Source organism: Euprymna scolopes, chromosome 14 (assembly GCF_053919585.1).
Source record: "Euprymna scolopes isolate OS-2025 chromosome 14, ASM5391958v1, whole genome shotgun sequence".
NCBI lineage: Eukaryota > Metazoa > Mollusca > Cephalopoda > Sepiida > Sepiolidae > Euprymna > Euprymna scolopes.
In genome coordinates, this window is record NC_136495.1 from 75,251,489 (window position 1) to 75,270,407 (window position 18,919).

The 18,919-nt window shown below is 33.3% G+C and overlaps 1 protein-coding gene and 1 pseudogene across 1 annotated transcript in view; one reads left to right on the forward strand and one right to left on the reverse strand.

Moving 5' to 3' along the window:
* The window catches only part of LOC145293098 (ionotropic receptor 25a-like), a 322,383-nt gene that overhangs the window by 4,077 nt on the left and 299,387 nt on the right, over positions 1–18,919 (forward strand). The gene's annotated exons all lie outside the window — the stretch shown is intronic.
* On the reverse strand, positions 12,989–13,106 carry LOC145293392 (5S ribosomal RNA; annotated as a pseudogene).

Sequence of the window (18,919 nt, forward strand, 5' to 3'; positions counted from 1 at the left end):
AATACTAAGATCGCTGCACCTATCATAGCAAAAGTTCATACAAATTTTCAGTCAGATTGATCCAGTATTTTCCAAGAAAAGTGAAATGAACAGATCAAGAGAAAATAAGTATAGATTGTTTTTGAAAAGAAAATTTGAAATTAAATTTTTGAAAAGTCCAAATTCTTTGAAGTCTATGATTTTGAGTCGAATTTATATCTTTAAACATGTCTTTAGAGTGTTCGAGTTGTAGTATTTCCTTCAAGTTTCTTGAAGACCATGGCAGTCTATTAATATATGCTTGACTGCATAAGATCCTTGGCATCATTGAAAACTCTTCACCGTTCAGTAAATATTATTGAACATTCAATAAATGCTTGTGATTTATATGTGTATTAGCCTGGGTGCCCGGCGTTGCCCAAGTGTTTGGAGATGTGTGTTGAGCAATAAAAAAAAAGAAAATGGGTAGAAGGCAAGCAAGCTCGAATCCATACTGCGAAGAGGGAAAAGAACGTGAAAAAAAGTGACGTTTTTGGTGTTGCGTCCATCGCCAAGCTGGAAGTGACGTAGGTTTGAATTGAGGCTAGTCAATTGAAAAGAAGGGATGACTTTAAAAAATATCAGCGAAAAAAGCAACACCTCTCTGTAGAAAAGAGCCCAGTTGAGGGTGAAGAAATAAATATTTTTAGCCAATTTTTCAATATTTGTCGTCCGAAGGGCCGAGCTTCAAAATGATACCAATCTCATGAAAATCCGTCGCCTCTGTCGAAAGTTTTAGACAAACATACATACATTTAAACAGGCAAGTGAGATTTATATTATAGATGTCCTTTATGGACCCATCTTGAGTGTCATTTTCACAATGTTTTGTCGATGTAACTTCCAACCTTCTTCAGGTGTATCTTGTTGAACTTGCTAATCTTTTTGACAGACCTGGGAATCTGCACAGAATTTCGAACGAAACACTTTATTTAATTTACGGGGGCAGCATGCTCTCGTTCTGTTGATCATGACTAGATAGAAGTAATTCACAATTGTATTTTCAGTCGCCGACACTGAGGATTGAACCTTCAACCAGAGGAATGACACTTTTGCAACTGAATTTTTCCAAGTACTCTAATCACTGTGCCAAATCTAATGTGAATGATTCCCAAATTCGACAAGATACACTTGAAGAAGGTCAGGTTGTTGCGAAAATAACACTCAAGATTAGAACAGTTGCCAATAAATTCAAATAAGAATAACCAATCCTCATCTGAAAAATTCAGAAACACTATTTATAGAGCCTGGCTACTAAAACTCCTTCTCTTCTTGCTTTTCTAAAGCCTAGTTAGCTAAATCCTGTGCAGTTTATGCCTCTGCAGTTTCTTTCCGTTTTTCTTTGATTATTCTTATCATATCAAAGCAAAGGTCCATACAAAATTTCAAGCAGATCAGTTCAGTAGTTTCCAAGAAAACTGGTAGAGTAAATGTGGTAACTAATCAATATTAATACCTACCTGTGGATGGTGCAGAAACCATAATACTTAGATCGCTGCACGTTATCCTAGCAAGGGTCCATACAAAGTTGCAGCCGAATTGGCCCAGTAGTTTCCGAGAGATCGGAATGGATAAACAGATTAAATTAAATTTCAGTTGAAAGATTTGATCAGAAGAGTTGAAAGTCGACAGTTGATAGTCAGTTGGAGAGGAGAGCCCCTTAGAAGCGAAGAGTAGAACATTAGACCATGTAGATCCAAGTTTGAATTGCTGACGTCATCGACCATTCCTCAATATAGGATTCTGTGGATTCGGAGTTAGGGTCAGTCAAGAGTTGATGAGGATGAGATAATCAGAGCACGGTGATAGAGTTGGAAAGTCAACAGTTGGTCAGTTGACCAGTTGGAGAGGAGAAGGGAGGAAAAATAGACCATGTAAATTAAAGTTTGAATTGCTGACGTCATCGACCGGCCGATCAGATGAATAAAGAAATCACCATTAATGTTTATAACTGTGTTGTCTTGTGTCGTCATTCCTTACAACATAAAAGGTAAATGTGTTTTATCATTATCTTGTGTAACGACCTTTGGTACAACCTTTCCAAGTAATATGTGTCCTCCCCACCATCATCATAAATGAAGCATCTACTCCTCTCTATATGTGTATAAGAACTGTTGCATCACCATATCTCCCAGTCCGTATTAATATGAAACCTCCAAGAATTGTCACAGTCGTCGTCATGATGTAATATGTATAAATGTCTTCTCTCCCTCATCATCACTATCTTTATGTCTGTATTATGAATCCCGTTATATATATCTACAATATGAAACCCCTGCTATATAACAGTAGGGACTAGTGGTAGATGCACCAGCCCAGATATGGCAACAATACTCCATGCATGGGCGTATGGTGGCTTTGTAGATGTACAGGATACTTTCAGGTGTGAGTAGTTTTCTAGCGCAATAGCAAATGGAACTCTCTCTCTCTCTCTCTCTGTATATATATATATATATATATATATATATATATATATATATATATATAGTTCCATTTGCTATTTTGTTCTATTTTTAAGATTTGAGACTAATAATACTTAATGTAAATACATAATTTTAATCAATTTACGAGGCGGTTTTGAATTTTTAGAAGCCAACTTTTCTTTGAAATCGTTGTCAAATCAAAGATACAAAATGTTTGTTTTAATTTCCATCGTGGAATGTTGGAAATTATTGATTGGTGTACAGTACTAGAGTCCAGTTTCAGTTTGTTCGCATATTCCTAAATAATACGGTAACTAAATGACATTCTCTTTTCTCTCAGAGTTTTATATTATATTCACGAAGCCATAGGCAAGATTTAGTGATCATGATAATAACTTTGCCATATACTAACATGCTAATTTTTCCCTTCTTAAATATAAATGACAGTTATACACGTCCATATATAAACTCTCCACTGAAGACATAAAAAAATCAATACGAGTCTAAGTCAATTGCGATGAATAGTTTCCAATCGTTTCAAATATGATGGTCTTGTTGAGCTATAAATGAAAGTTTCATAATCAATTTTTGATCTCACAATTGTTCGATACAGCTTGAGTTAGAAATTTTTATCAGTTCTCCATTTTGTGCAGATTACTGTTGCTGCTATTATTATTATTATTATTATTATTATTATTATTATTATTATTATTATTATCTACTCACTAGTAGTCAAACAAGCCCTCATCAAAGATTGCTCTTGAGAGCAACTTGTTGTGTTACCTGGAATCTGAGTGACAAGTCTTCCTAGATTTTCAGTACTCTTCACCTCTTTCGATAACCTTTGCAAAAAAATTTTACATTATCATAACAGTCGCTTACCATTGATTTTTTGTTGGCGGCGACCATTGCTCTTCACTGGAATTTGGATGGCAATAAGCCTCTCTAAGATCCCAGTCCTCTTTGCACTCCTCCAGTGGACGTCTGACTAGTGCTTTCTCTCCTCAGTCTTTCCATCCTCCTTGACCCTCATTATTTGGTGTGGTGCCTGTTTATGGTGACACTCACAGAAAAAAGGGGCAGTATTTTTCAATTATACAGTTTCAGTTTTTATGATTACATGTGATGTTCCGTTGTATTTTGCATTTGTAGCTGTTTCTATCTCCAGTTTGTGTGTAGTTTATGTGTGGTGCTAGTCTCCACATTAAAGGGTTTTTTAAAATATTTCTGCATTTTTCATTATTGAAATTCGTTGTATCTTCTCTGCCATCCCTCGGATTCCAATCTCTCCCCATTTCTTTTTTTTTTTTTTTTTTTTAAGTTTTTCGGTATCGTTCCTAGCACTCCTACTATTAGTGGCGGTCTCCTTGATCTTCACTCTGTGGGCTTATGGAACGGCAAAATCTACAATCTTGCAGGCCTTTTCCTTCTTGTTAGCTATTATGATATCCGGTCTTCTCGATTGGATGGGTTTATCGGTTTGTATAGGATCAATGTGACTTTCCGTTTGTATAGGATCATGTGACTTTCATTTTCCAGTACTATTGTTTGTACCATTTGTCTGTGTGTTCAAGATGCAATTCCTTGCATAATTGCCAGTGTACTGCCTTCCCCACATGATCGTGTCTATTTTTATATTCTTTTTCGGCTAGTTTGCTGCATTCAGATATTATGTGGTTTATTGTTTCGTCTCTTTGTCTGCAGAGACTGCATGTGCTGTTTTCTTGTATCTTGTCGATCCTTGCTTTGATGTAGTTGGTTCTAATTGCGTTATTTTGTGCAGCTGTTATTAGTGACTCAGTTTCCATGTTAAGGTTTCCTTTTTGTAGCCATTTCCAAGTGTTTTCGTTAGTCTCTTCTTCTGTAATCCTTATGAATCGTCCATGTAGCTGTTTCTCTTTCCATTTTTCTTTCCTTGTCTTATTCCTCGTTTCTTTTCTATTTTATTTCTTCCGTGTCTCTTGCTGCAGTAATTATTCTTTCGGTGTTTTGCATTATGCATTTTTCTAATCTTTTTTTTTTTAATTTTTTATTTACACAGTCTTTTATACAGACAAGCCCTCTTACTCCGTCTTTCCTTTTCATAGATAGTCGGTCAGTATCATCGTTTGGGTGTAGTGCATTGTGCCTCGTCATGAGTTTCCTGGTCTTCTGGTTGAGATTCCATAGTTCTTCTTTGGTCCAGCTTATAAAAGCTCCAGAGTATCTTATTAGTGATGCTGCCCACGTGTTTATTCCTTTAATTAGGTTTCGACTATTTTCTTGTTCTTCTAAGGTATTCCTTTCCTATTTTCTCTTTCATTTCAGTTGCTTCGATGGCATTATTATTATTATTATTATTATTATTATTATTATTATTATCGTTATTAGTATTAACTCATTACCAGTTATCATATAGGTTAACATCAAAGATTTCTCTTTGAGAACAACCAGTGGTGTTCCCTGGAGTCTGAGATGCAAAAAGAAAAACATTACCAAATTCGCTCCACGCCTGTACATAGATTCAAAGACACCTCCCTGCTAACATCAACCAACCCTGATATATGATTCGCTTGTACCATTTTCTATTTAGCCTAATATTTACAGAGCTGGTACAGAGGATGTGATTGAATGAGTTAATTTGCGACAAACTTGTTCTTTCAGCAACCCGTAAGATCTCGTGCAGACAGAAGGAGTGAAGACAAAAGAAAAAAAAAGAAATGAACGCCTGCTTGTTCAATATGCAAATGAGACGTTTCTGGTTGAATATAAAAGAAGGGCTTGATTTTCCAGAATGGTGGGATTTTGGACTTGAAGTGCCGAGTTGTGTCAGCTGCAAAATTAGTTTGGATTTAGCTCCTTCATAACTCAGATTCATTTTGGTTCCCAATTATGCATTACCTTTGAGCCATTTTATTTTCTCACAAAAAATTTCATCTTTTGCGGCGTTCAGTATAATGCTGAAAAGATTTTTTTATTTTGATTTGAAAAAATAAAACTGGTTGAAGGCAATGCATAATTGGGCGAAATGCAATTCTGAGTTAAATCAAAACTAATTTTGTGTGGATATAATATAGTAGTTGGATTTAAACCATCACAAATGCAAAAACAATAATCATTTATTTGTCGAGAATTTAACTTTTGTTGAGGACATGTGTTGCATGCACAGAACTGATGTGAGATTGAATCAATGGCTGCGTTAGTCTTAAAGACAGGCTTAGATCTGATGACCTCAGAGGAAGGTTAAATTTGGACAGTATAGACAGATGTGTGAAGAGCAGAAAACATCATTTAAAGAATGGATGAGAGTTATTGGGTCAGTAGATGCGGAACAGTTAAGATAACATGGTATAGATCAGAGGGAGAAGACTAATGAAAACATGAGAGGAAAAATGGACTTGAGAGATATGAGGGTAGAAATAAAGACTTGGCCAGAGATAGGTAAGTTTAGAAGTTAATTTCTTAAAGCCATCCAGCACATGCTAGCATGTAAAAAGCACAATAAATCGATTATAGTGGGGATGAAGATGGTTGTGGTGATGTGAGTGAAGGTGTTAGCAAGGTAGGGAGAAGGCCAATCAAAACATGAAAAGAATTGATTAAAATGGAGTTGAGAGATAGGGAGTTAGTGATAAAGACTTGGTGAAAATAACAGCACGTTTTGCTAGCTGGTTGACAATTTCTTCGATACCTGAAAGTCGATAAGCATCAAGTTTTGTATATTGTATTTGATTGATAGTTTGTGAGTAAACAATATATATTCATATTTTATATCTAGTAGGGTTTTTTTTAAACAAAATACCACTTGAGCCTTTCACATGGATAAACTTAAATGTGTGTTGTTGCTTTAGTTCCTCTGCTTCCTTTGTACAACCTTCTGTCATCCTTCCCAAACTGCTGCAATCAGTTTACAGGTGGAAGGCAAGTTTAGAAAAGACAAATGCTTGTTAACAAAAGGTTACAAATTAATCCATGTTTTGTTATAAAAGAGATTGCAATTAGGATCTGAATATTCGATCTTCAGGCATGTCGTCAATGAAAACCTGTTTGAGTAACATGTAACGCCATAAGTTTTTAACAACTTTAAAAATTGACAGATTCATTGTATGTTTTTTTTTTTTATATGCAAGTCAATAACACAAACACCACAAGTCAGGGTGTTTATTGCAGTCAGAAACATTACTGCTTTTTATTCTTGTATGGTGTTGTGTGTGTGGGGGTTTTTTTTTTTATTATTTTGTTTTTTTTTTTAAAAAGGATTATTACTTATCAAGACCCAGAGGCGACTTGTGGATAAGGGTTAATAGTGTAGTAATCGTTAGTAGTAGAAATTTGGCATAATAAGATTATTTAAGAGAACAGTTCAACACAAACGACAATATATTGTAGTCTGTTTTCCAGCAGACTAGCCAAATAGAGTTCCACAGGCGGGCAGTACAAGAGAAGACACTTTGTTCATTGAATCTACGTTAAAGTTTAGGCACCAATAAAGAGTGGGCAAAATTATTGATAATGGCTAGACGAGTGTTTTTTGTGAAAGATTGGCAAGGGGGGGCATAGATTGGAGTCCAGGTGAGCACTTGCTATGAAAATAATGATAGAGCAGAGACAAGCTTGCAACGTCTCTCCTGTGGTAAAGATGAGGTCACACATTCGTCAATACCTTTGTGCAATAATATATTTACTACTATGGGTGATTCAAAAGTAATGCCTCTTATTTTTTATATTCCACCCAAATGGATCTGACGAAATTACAAATTACATTGTTAATATGACTGAACTTATGCATTCGTGACCTGAAAGTTTCATCTCTTTGTTGCAGATATAAAAAGCAATTCATGTCATAAATGTGCATCAGAAGCAGAGATGCGTCATTGAATTCTTGGCAAAAGTGCATAGAGAATGGTGGTGACTATGTAGAAAAATAAATTCTGGAACACAAACGTTAGTTTTAATGGTGCTACTCCCTCTTCGTAGCTCTTCAACTTTTTGAGTTAAAAAGAAAATAAGAGGCTTTATTTTGGGATCGATTCTCATATAAGCTTCAGCCACCCATACACAACCATCATTTATTGCTGGCAAAAGTGCATCAGGAATGGTGATGGCTATCTAGTAAAATAAATTCTGGAGCACAACACTGTGTATCGCTTTATTGCAGGTCAATATTTTTTAAATTTGGAAATTGCTATAAGACGCAGATAAGTGAAATTTGGTATAACACTGGAAGAGCATAACAAGATGCCTTATTTCCCTGATTCTTGTAATTTGAACAATTGAAAATTATGCTAATTTTTCTATTTTCTGGTAATTTTAAGTATGCATCACTTTTTGCAAGTCTCCCAAAATGCATAGAAAGAGTCGATTGACAGCAAGTAAAAAGGAACGTGCTGTTGCAGGCCTTGCAGAAGGTTTATCTCTCGCAGATCTAGCCAAGGAGCTTGGAAGAAATCGAAGAACATTGTCTTAATTTGTTGAAAATCCAAACATCAAACCAAGGAAGGACAAAAAACACAAGTGATGGTAGAAAAATTTGCCGTCAACTTATCAAGCAGACGGGCAACAACAGTACTGCTATATTTGACAAGGCTGGAATGCGTACCTTGTCCAGAAAGACATGCGTCAATGTCTTAAACGAAATTGCAAGGAGCATTAAGCCCATAGCAAGACCTGTTTTAAATCAAACTCATAAGGAAAAACGTTTGCCTTGGTCTCAGAAATACATGAAAACCAGCTTTGAAAATGTTCTTTTCACCGATGAGGTCAGAACAACCCTTGATGGACCAGATGGGTGGACCAAAGTTTGGAGTCCTCTTGGATTCCCTATCCTTCATCGATTCCGTTGACAAGGAGGTGGAGGTGTCATGTTTTGGGCTGAAATAATCTGTGATGAACTAATTGGACCGTTTTGAATGACAGAAGGCATCAAACTGACAAGCCAGTATTATATTTTATTTTTAAATGGGTATTTGTCACCATTGCTTGATGACCTTCCATTGGCGTGTCGCCACAAATTGATTTTTATGCACGACAATGTGCTATCATACTCAACCTACTACGGCACCTACCTTAAGTTATTAGGCATTAGTGGGGAAAATTTGATGACATGGCCATCTTGTTCTCCAGATATAAACCTAATTGAGCAGCTCTGGTCAATAATAAAGATGAAAGTTTATGAAGGCGGTGTTCAATTTTCGTCAAAGGATGAAATTTGGAGGAAGATTTTGGAAGTTTCCTATAGCATCACATCATATCAAATCAATCGATTGATATCAGCAGTTAACAAGAAGTTATTCAAAGTGTTATTTTGAAGCATGTAAGTTATGTTGATAAATAAATATTTTCTTAAACAAAATAATGAGAAATTCATACTTGTTTTTGATTAATATTGTAACTGGATATGTCGTTTATTTCATATAAATATAAAGTTAGAATATTGTTTTATTACCGAAAAAATACATTTTTAGACACTTGCAATAAAGTGATACACATTTCAAATTACCAGAAAATTAAAAAAAATTTACAAAATATTTGTTCAAATTCCACAAATCAGGGAAATAAGGCACCTTGTTATGCTCTTCCAGTGTTATACCAAATTTCACTTGTCTGTGTTTCATAACAATTTTAAAATTAAAAAAAATATTGACCTGCAATAAAGCGATACACAAGGTTTATGGTAGTCAAGTCGATTGAGGAAACTTATTCGAGAGCAGACCGTAAATTCAAGTTGCAATTTTCGCATAGCTGCTATCAAGTGCCAGGAGATAACATCTCAATTCATAAATGCAAGTTTTACGAGTTCTTCTCAATTATTGCATGGCGGTCACTTCTTAAAAAGTAAAATCCTTTCTGTATTTATAGAATTCTCATAGGAACTCATCCAAAGATTTGCAGAGTGTTTGTTGATGGCAAAAAATTCGTTATGTATCCACAAGTAAAGCTGTTTGAAAGTGTCGTACATGATACAGTTTCATACACATGTAACAGAGCGCAGACGCAAATACCGAGCTGTGTGCGAAGTGACGCCACAGGAAGAAAAAAGAAATACTATAAAAAAGGAGAGAGAAGACGATCACGTTGGAGACGTGGGTGACGTCATGTCGTATTGCCCCTTTCATCTTATTTATTATTAATGTTTTTTTTTATCGAAACATAGTTTAGATAATAAGCTGTTTTTAGTGTTATTCTAATTTACGTGATTAAAATAGGAATTAACAAATTATTGAAAATATATACGCAAATAAAATTGTTTTTTTAATAATTAAGAAAATAGAAAAATACTTCCGATAGATGAATATCTAAATGTTGTGTCTACACAAATAATTAACAAGAACACGAAAGTAAAGGTATACAATAATATATTAGGAAGAAAAGTTATATACATATTTACATGTCTTCAGATATACTTCACTTGGAGATATTCCGGCAGGTGGCGTGTTGCATGTCTTACTGAAGGCAGCATAAGCGTCTTGCCTATTTCACGATCGTTGCCGGACTCCCCCGGTATTGGTGATTGATACCTTTATATATATCTCTCACCCGCCTATGTTAATTAGTAGGCGTCTCTACAACACTAAACGATTTCAGTATTCACAGAACAATCAGTGGAAAATATTGACAGAGAATTCTGAATCAGTCCCAGAAATAGCTAAAATATTTTATGATTTGTAAGTCGAAAAAAAAAAAATCAGACGACACTAAGCCTGTAAAGGGTTACGTTATGGTTAGGATTAGATAATAATAAAAAACATATTTTAGCTCCTTAAAAATAGTTGACTCCACCTCTCCTCCAAAAATATGATCTTCAAATCGTAAACTGTTTCAACCATTTCCGAATAAAAAAATAAATAAATTGATGTGGCTTCCATTTCGAAACTCGATCAGTGCTTGTCGTTTACCGGTCATCAATTTGCGTAAATATAATCTTTTAATTTGTCCAGATTTATTATATACTAGACTACCCGTGACCCGTTGGGCCAGTATGTTATATTAGCTATGGAATTCATGTATGAGCGTGACACTTGTGACGTAAAGAAAATAGGGTTTTTTTGACATAACAGAAACATTTCTATGAAAGTATATTAAAATGAAAAAAAGAATATAGATAGATTTCTATGAGTCGTTCTGTTTATTATGATTGATTATTTTGGAAAAAAAATTTACAGTTACTGAATTATAAGTGGTTGGCGATACTGATAGATAAATGTGCACTGAACAGATACCATAATACTTAATACATAATAGTTAAATTCAAATTTTGATATATCTGCTTTTTTTTTACATCGTTCATTTCTGTATTACGTTTAAGTTATTTTAAACCTCACTCTTCCCATGTTAAATAATAATTTCGAAATAATAACATTAATATTTCAGTGTGCAGGTCACAATCTGCAAAAGAAGCGAATTGTATTTATTTGTTTACGTTGTTTTGAGTTAATGTTTATGCGCGCATGCGCAACTGGATGTCGTAAACCGGAAAGTGGATTACATATATCGTTACAAGGTCATTTGAGTTTTATAATTATATAGATTATTATAGAGTCAATTCTTTATCGATTATTTCATATGATATTGTACCTAATATATAGGCGTGGTTTCAAAAGTAAAAAATATAAAGGCATGACTTGAATACCATCAGCTAAAATCGAAACTGAAACCGAAGGCAAAATTTGTAGCGTTTAAGCCTGAGACGTTATTGCATGAGCCATCGTCAGTCGGATAAGAAAAAGTTGAAAATAAAGTAACACTAATGTACAAATATATATTTGTGTGTGGATAGAAGAGCAGTTTAAGTCGACTTACACTTGCTAAGGTTGTAATTTCTTTCAATTTTGACCCTTCAGAGACTATTTAAATCCCTTAGCAACTATTTTAACTGGGTAAAACCCCATAAAAATGCTCCACAAAAAATACAATCATTTGAACCGCCTCACGCTGCTCTGCAACCTTCCGTCTTGGAGGGGGGGGGATACAATTTGAAAAAAAATGGAGACAGACAGACAGACATAGTGAGTTTTATAAATGAGATTTACAACATAGTTATATTGTCCGTCATTGATGCACACAACGGATTATTTTCATTCATACAGAAGTTTCCAAAGGAAGTAACTCAGGGTTAATATGCATTATTGTTACAGTCTTTGAAATGAATAAAATAAAAATGAACGTATGAAAAACATTCAACTGAGGGTATTGAAATGAGAAGATTCAACAAAAGCTTCTTTCTTTCTGTAACAGAGCGCAAACGCGCGTGGCAGCTGTATGCAAATGACCGACCGAGCCGTGAATTCGAAGGGTATTAGAGAATGACGTCAGAGAAGGACAGAGATAGACGTGTTACGTACAGTGGCCAAGAGCGACTGGAAAAGATCAGTAAATAAATGTCGGTTGTTTCACTAAGGAAAAAAGTTAGTCGTTATTTTTTCTTATGTTTATTGCGACGGAGTCTACAACGTGTTGGATCACTACATATTAACAACTTAACACGTATGTAAACGTGTGTAATATTACATTACCAGAAGTTAAAAAAAAATCGTTTTGCGTTTTCCTCTTAGACAGTTTACAGTTACAAAAAGGCACAAACGTAAAAATGCGATAAAGTTATAGTGAAAAAGAAATTGAAAAAAGAAAGACTAAAAAGAAAACATTTTATCACATTTACCATGAAATAATAAAATGAACAAATTTCTAAGTAAACTGCCACACAAAAAAGATAAAGTAGTCTTTTTTTTTTGCTTTCATGTTTCTACTTTGCAACGAGGAAAACTACAACTGTCTTGATAAAATCCCAAGTAATGATCGGGTGTCAGCAGTTCAGCAGCAGCAGCAGCAGCAGCAGCAGCAGGGAGGTGAAGGTAGCCCAGTGGTTAACGATGTGGGCTGGCAACCTAGGTGTGCCAAGTTCGAACCTAGTTCATTTCAAGAGTGAAAATAACTCCACTAAGTTAACTAATTAAATGATTAGTTAAAACGCCTGTATACACTAATTCACATAACTAACTTAGCGTATGCCGCGGCACACATTCACCTTCTCTTAGTAGACTGTTCAGTGCATCTCCAGTTGATGAAGAAAACTATTTTCTGTATCTCTCTTAATAAATACAATCTAATTCGTTTTTTTTACTGTCATATTTTGCCTTCTTGTAAGCATGCATGTTATATAACACTGATAAACACAGAATAAAATTAAGTTATAAACATTATGATTTTTAACCACATCAGTCACAGAAATCAGTCATTTTATTTATTAGGTTGGTGCAAAAATAATGTCGTTTTTATATGTATAATTGAACGTCAAAAAGCGACATTATTTTTGTACCAGCCTAATATTTATTTATTTATATTATATTTTGATCAAAGAACATTGTTTTTTGATTCAGGATCTCCATGAATGATGCCGTCATTCAGTCTCAAGAGACAGTGAATACCCCATGTACAGGTAGCTGTGAGGTTAATTGTAAGGCAAGGGTGACACAATCTCCAACGACACCTCTCCTAAATCGACACTGCTTGAGTCCAGTGGCAAGGAGCAGTGCTAGACAACTGGAAATAATGCTGAGATAAGCAGAGAGCACATACAGCATCTGGAATTCCCAAATGGTCACACATTTTAGTACTGACCAGGCTCAACATTGCTTAACTTTGGTGATCTGATGGGAACCAATGTGTTAACGTGATTGCACCGTATATTACATGAATAAAACAATAGGATGCATTACTTTTGGAACGTCCTTCATATATATATATATATATATATATATATATATATATATATATATATATATATATATATATATATATATATCATATCATATCATATATTAGACATCAGCCTGAATAATTAATCTTAAATCATCTTCACGCAAAGGAAACAGGAAGGGAATTCCAAAGGCTAGTAGTTCAAGAGAAGAAATTATTAGGAAAGAAGGCTTTCTGGCATCTAGAGATCTCTAAAGTGAAACGGTGGGATTTTGCTGCTTGTTGGACATTTACATTGGGGGGCACCAGTTGTACAAGTTCATCAGAGCACATTCTATTCATCCATTGGCGTCTATTAATCATGTCTGATCTTGGTTGCTGGTAGCAAGTAGTGCATTACTTCTTTGCATCGAGCTCACTTCTCCTGCCACAACGGAAACGCTGTAGTTTCCTCTCTAGGGCACAGTGCTTGGGCAAAATTTTAAGGAGACAGGTTCTTACCCATGCAGCAGGTTCTCTTTTTCCATGTCGCTAGTGTTATCCAAGGGAAGGTCAGGGGCTATGCAGCTTTGGCACTAACGACATCGCAGGAGTTGCCAGAGCAAAGCTGTAGTCAATGACGAACTGCTTTAGGGACTCTAACTCTGGATTTAACCTTGGGATTGACTCAACCCTAATGGGTGAACTGTAAAGTAGTGGTGGTTTGAAATCAGAGTTTACTTTCTCCTAAATGGTCGGTCCAATGGTTGCCATTATTGCCGAGGGTGGAAGTGGAGACAAGCTCCCACTCTCCTAAAAATATACACCCAAGGCATGCTAAAATTTATAGCTTCTGACAATCTAGTCCTACTCCTGGCATTCACATGTGCCTTAGTCATTAAGTCCGGCAGACCCGTTTTGCTTATAAGAGGGGATGCACCAGGCGAGTAACTGTCGCTTTAAAGCCAGTAACTCTAAATAAATGGTACGCGAGAATCCGGCAAGACTGACATTCTATTAAAGTACTTGTAAAACATATATATATATATATATATATATATATATATATATATATATGTATATATATATATATATATATATATTTATATATATAATTATTTTCATGTGTGTTCTCAGAGACATCTCTTTTATTAACACTGTTCAAATCAAAGCAAAAATTGATAGGAGGTCTTCCCCTTACCCTGCCACAAAAAAACTGAAACTGCAAACATGCCTCGTCGACTTTTAACTCACCTAAATTAGGTGCTCATTTTTCATCAATTTATAGAACAAAATCTTACATATGTATAATTTTTTTTTAAGATCTGAAAAATTACAAAAACCTGGAGCCATTCTTTATACAACAGAAGATACGTTAAGGTCAATCAACCTTGTTCTATTTTTATCTACTAGTTTAGTTCCTTAACCTTACCTGATGCAGGAGTTTCAAGAAGCCATCCTCCTAGGAATTATCTCCAGCGTTTAGAGGAATTGTTTTATTGCCTCTAGCTTGAGGCTTAATTTGCTTTTGAATTGAGAAAAAACATCAAAGTGTTCATGCTAATATACTCGACTCCATGCTGAAACTTCAGCTTCACATATTTTCTCTGACATTTATGCTTCATTTAATTCGTAAACATTGCTGTTAACTTGCTTTACAAAAAGCCGGTATCAGAGATTCAAACAAAAACCATATGCTGCAAACTTGATCCTCTGCTACGACTCTACCTCACCAATTCCATTTTCTACAAAGCAGGCAGGCTGTGACTCATTCTCTTGCTTGAAAATGAAAGCTTTTCTATTATGTGTGAGTCAGAGTGAACAAGCATCATTTACTCAGCAGCGCAGACTTGGGCACAGTTACATCGAAATAAACAATAAGGTATCACTTACAACGGAATAGCCATTAACAGCAGTAAACTTGGTATCTCTTTCTAAATTAGAAATGTCTTTCTTTTGATTAAACCTACATTTCCTAAATTTCAACTAACTGCTCTAGCCAGAACTTTGGTTTTTTCTTTCTTTCCGACGTCTCTAATTGAGTAGGCAATTTGAAATTCCAGTTCTCAAATTGAAGTGGAAAGACCTCAAGCAGTTTAATGCAGTCTGTGGGGTTTCCCGCCAGCCAAATTCTTGGCATTAAAATCGAAATTTTATTTGGCCTTTTTTCTTTATTTTGAGTAATACTTTGGTGGGATGCTTTGTGGCTCTTCTCCATTTTCTGTTATTCGAAATTAGAGTGGATTTACATTCTGTTCAGAAAGTAATAGTGAATCTAAAACATGAAATTTTGTGCGATAACACTGTTTATTGGATAAATGAAAAAATACATATTTTCCACGAATTTCATTTATTTGGTTGGCATTATTCATCCTACTTTGTTAATCCTGAGCAAAAAGCAAAAGAATACACAATTAAAAGATTAACTTTTTCAAATTCAAATTATTAACTTTTTCAAATTCAAATCATTGACTTTTCAAATTCAAATCATTGACGTTTTTAATTTTAAAACATTGACTTTTTAATTTTAACGCATATATTTTATTTAAAATTTTCAAGCCTTAGCTTTTTAATTTTAAAGCTTTAGTTTTCTAATTTTAAAGCCTTAACTTTTTAATTTCATTTTAATTTTAGTCTGATTTTTTAAACTTCAAAGCATTAAGTTTTTAATTTCAAAATCTTCACTTTTTAATTATGAAACCTTAATTCTTTTTAATTCCAAAGCCTTAATTTTAAAATTTCAGAGCTTTTAACGTTTTTTAATTTCAGAGCCTTAACTTCTTTAATTTCAACATCCATATTTTTTTAATTTTAACGCCTATATATATTTTTATTTTAACACCTTAATTTTTTTTAAATTTCAAAGCTTTAACTTTTTTAATTTCAACGCCTATATTTTTTTTAATTTCAACACCTTAACTTTTTTAAATTTCAACACCTTAACTTTTTTAATTTCAAAGCCATAACTTTTTAATTTCAGAGTCTTAAATTTTTAAATTCATAGACGTAACTTTTAATTTCAAAGCCTTCATATTTTTAACTTTTAGCGTTAACTTTTTTAAATTCAAAATTTTTACTTTTTTATTTCAAAGCCTTAATTATTTTTAATTTCAACACCTTAACTTTTTTAATTTCAAAGCCTTAACTTTTTAAATAGAAAAAGAGAAACATATTGTTCAGTAATGAAATAGGTACAAAATTTACCACAAACATTTTCTTATTGTTGCTTTAAAATGTTGTTCCGATCGGTTCTGATGGTGTGGCTTGCTTTCTGTTAAACAATTCAAAATGAAAATGACCACGATTATATTTTTTTTCTTTTTAAAGGATACTTATTTGTGTCTGATTCAGACAAACCAACTAACAAACAGCACTAATTTATTCCCCAAATGCATTTGAAGATAAATATGAATAACACTATTAAGACAAACAGAGACACTATACTGAATATTTTTCTCGTATATTGTAGATTTCGATATAAGCAAAAATGATAAATCCAAGGTTAAATAATTAATCTAACAAATGTTTAGGTAACACAATGATGTTTATTGTACGAATAGTACAAAACAAGAATATAGTCCAATGAAATATATATATATATATATATATATATATATATATATATATATATATATATATATATATATATATATATAAATTTAGTAATTTAAATTTCAAATCTAGAATTTTTATTATATGCAAGACAAGGAATACATTTCAGTAAGTATATCTCCTTAACCTATAGGTTTTCGATGTCTGCCATAAAAAATATCAGCAAATATTATAAATGGTTTATACCTAATTTGCTAAAAACAATAAACATAGAAAATCATAATTAAAAGTTTTTAAAGTTTTTAAATGATAGAGTAAGGGAAATTATATATTGGTTCAAAATGAAAAGGATATTGAATTTCATATCCAAATTGTATGGTAAATTCCAAAGTGAAAGTATTTGGTAGCAGTGAGGTTAAGGGATCGAATCCGTATTTTGAATAATCCATGGCACAAGGTAACAATCCGAAGTAGGCATGATTCCCTGATTTCTCCTTTGTTTAGATGATGAGTCTGGTAAATAAATTATTATCATGTCATGCTGTTTAATATATATATATATATATATATATATATATATATATATATATATATAACTACTTCATTTACTCACATAAAATTAATATACGAAAGTATAGATTTATGTGTAAACTTTAAGTATTTACTTCAAAAGTGCTCAATACATAGGTAGAGCTAGTTAGTGATTTATAAAATATATATGGCGATTAAGCTTAATCGCCATATATATTTTATAAATTACTATATATATATATATATATATATATATATATATATATATATATATATATATATATATGAAATAAAATGGAGGTGGAAGGACCTGGATACTCAACGTTTCGCCCGATTTATGCGGGCTTCTTCAAGAGGGATGGTCATTGACGAGAGAGTCGGAGGATTGGGGCTATATATAATGATGGGGGAGAGCAGCGTGTTTTCCTTATGTAAATTAGATGTCATATGTACATGTATATACATTTTATGAGAGAAAAAAAAACTAAATTAGAGTAAACTAGTGTAGTTGATTACGTCTAAAAGATAAAATATCGTAGAGATTAAAAAAAAATTGTGTTTGGAAATATAGCGGTGATAGATTAAATAAATAAAATGACATGAGATTACGAAAGAATCTTTTTTTAAATTAGAAATAATTGAATTGGGATAAAATCGCGCAGTAACTTAAAAGATGGTGTCTAAAAATAAGAATAGGAGGTGATAAAATGGAGTCTAAAAATAGATAATGATAAAATACAGTAAATAAGTAAAATAAAAATAAAATTAAGTGAAATTACGAATTTCTTTTTTTTTTTTTTGTATCGTGTTTAACCGGTGTCTAAGTTGTTTTCTTTAATAATTATTTTCGACAGAAAGGGAGCAACGTGGAAAAAACCTTTTCTTGGCTTAATTATATTGCTGGAATGGGAGATTATAGCTGACTCAATTAAACGTCGTGTGGATCTGTTATGCATGTGTTTAAGGAAAGTTGCTTTGTTAAAATCAAACTGGTGGTCGTTTTCCATGATGTGACAAAATATGGCGTTGAGTGTATTGTTGTTTTTTACATCTCTTTTGTGTTCATATATTCTTTTATTTAAATTACGTTGAGTTTCTCCTACGTATATTCTTCCACAATCAAGGCAGGGTATGGAATATATTCCGACTTTGGTGTTAATGTTGGTATTAGTTATAATTTTACGTGTTAGATCCCTAATTGTTAAAGAGTTTAGTTTGTTATTTGAATGCCTGTCTTATTTAGGTTCTTATAGATTGTGTCGTTGTTTTTATTAGTTGGTAATGTTAATTGTCTGTTGTGTGTCTGGCTATTTAGGGAATGGTCTCGGTTTCGGTTATGGTAAATTTTTAGTGCTTTTCTTTTTGTATTTGCCAAAAAATGTTGAGGGTATTGCAAGTTCATGAATGTACGTTCGATATACTCAAATTCTTCCACGATGTATTCTTCACTGCATATTCTCAGGGCCCTAAGAAAAAATCCTATTAGAATACCTCTTTTTACTTTATCATCGTGATGAGAGTAAAAGTGTATGTAATCATTTTTATTCGTGACTTTCCGATGGACTTTAAAACTTAGATGATCATTGTTATTTATGATATTGATGTCCAGAAAAGGTATGGAGTTGTTATTTTCTCTTTCATACGTATAGTTAATAGTGGGTTCAATCTTGTTTAATTTATCAGTGATATTCTCTATTTTGGAGAAAAATTTTGAATTTTATTTTTAAAATAAAGTCACTAAA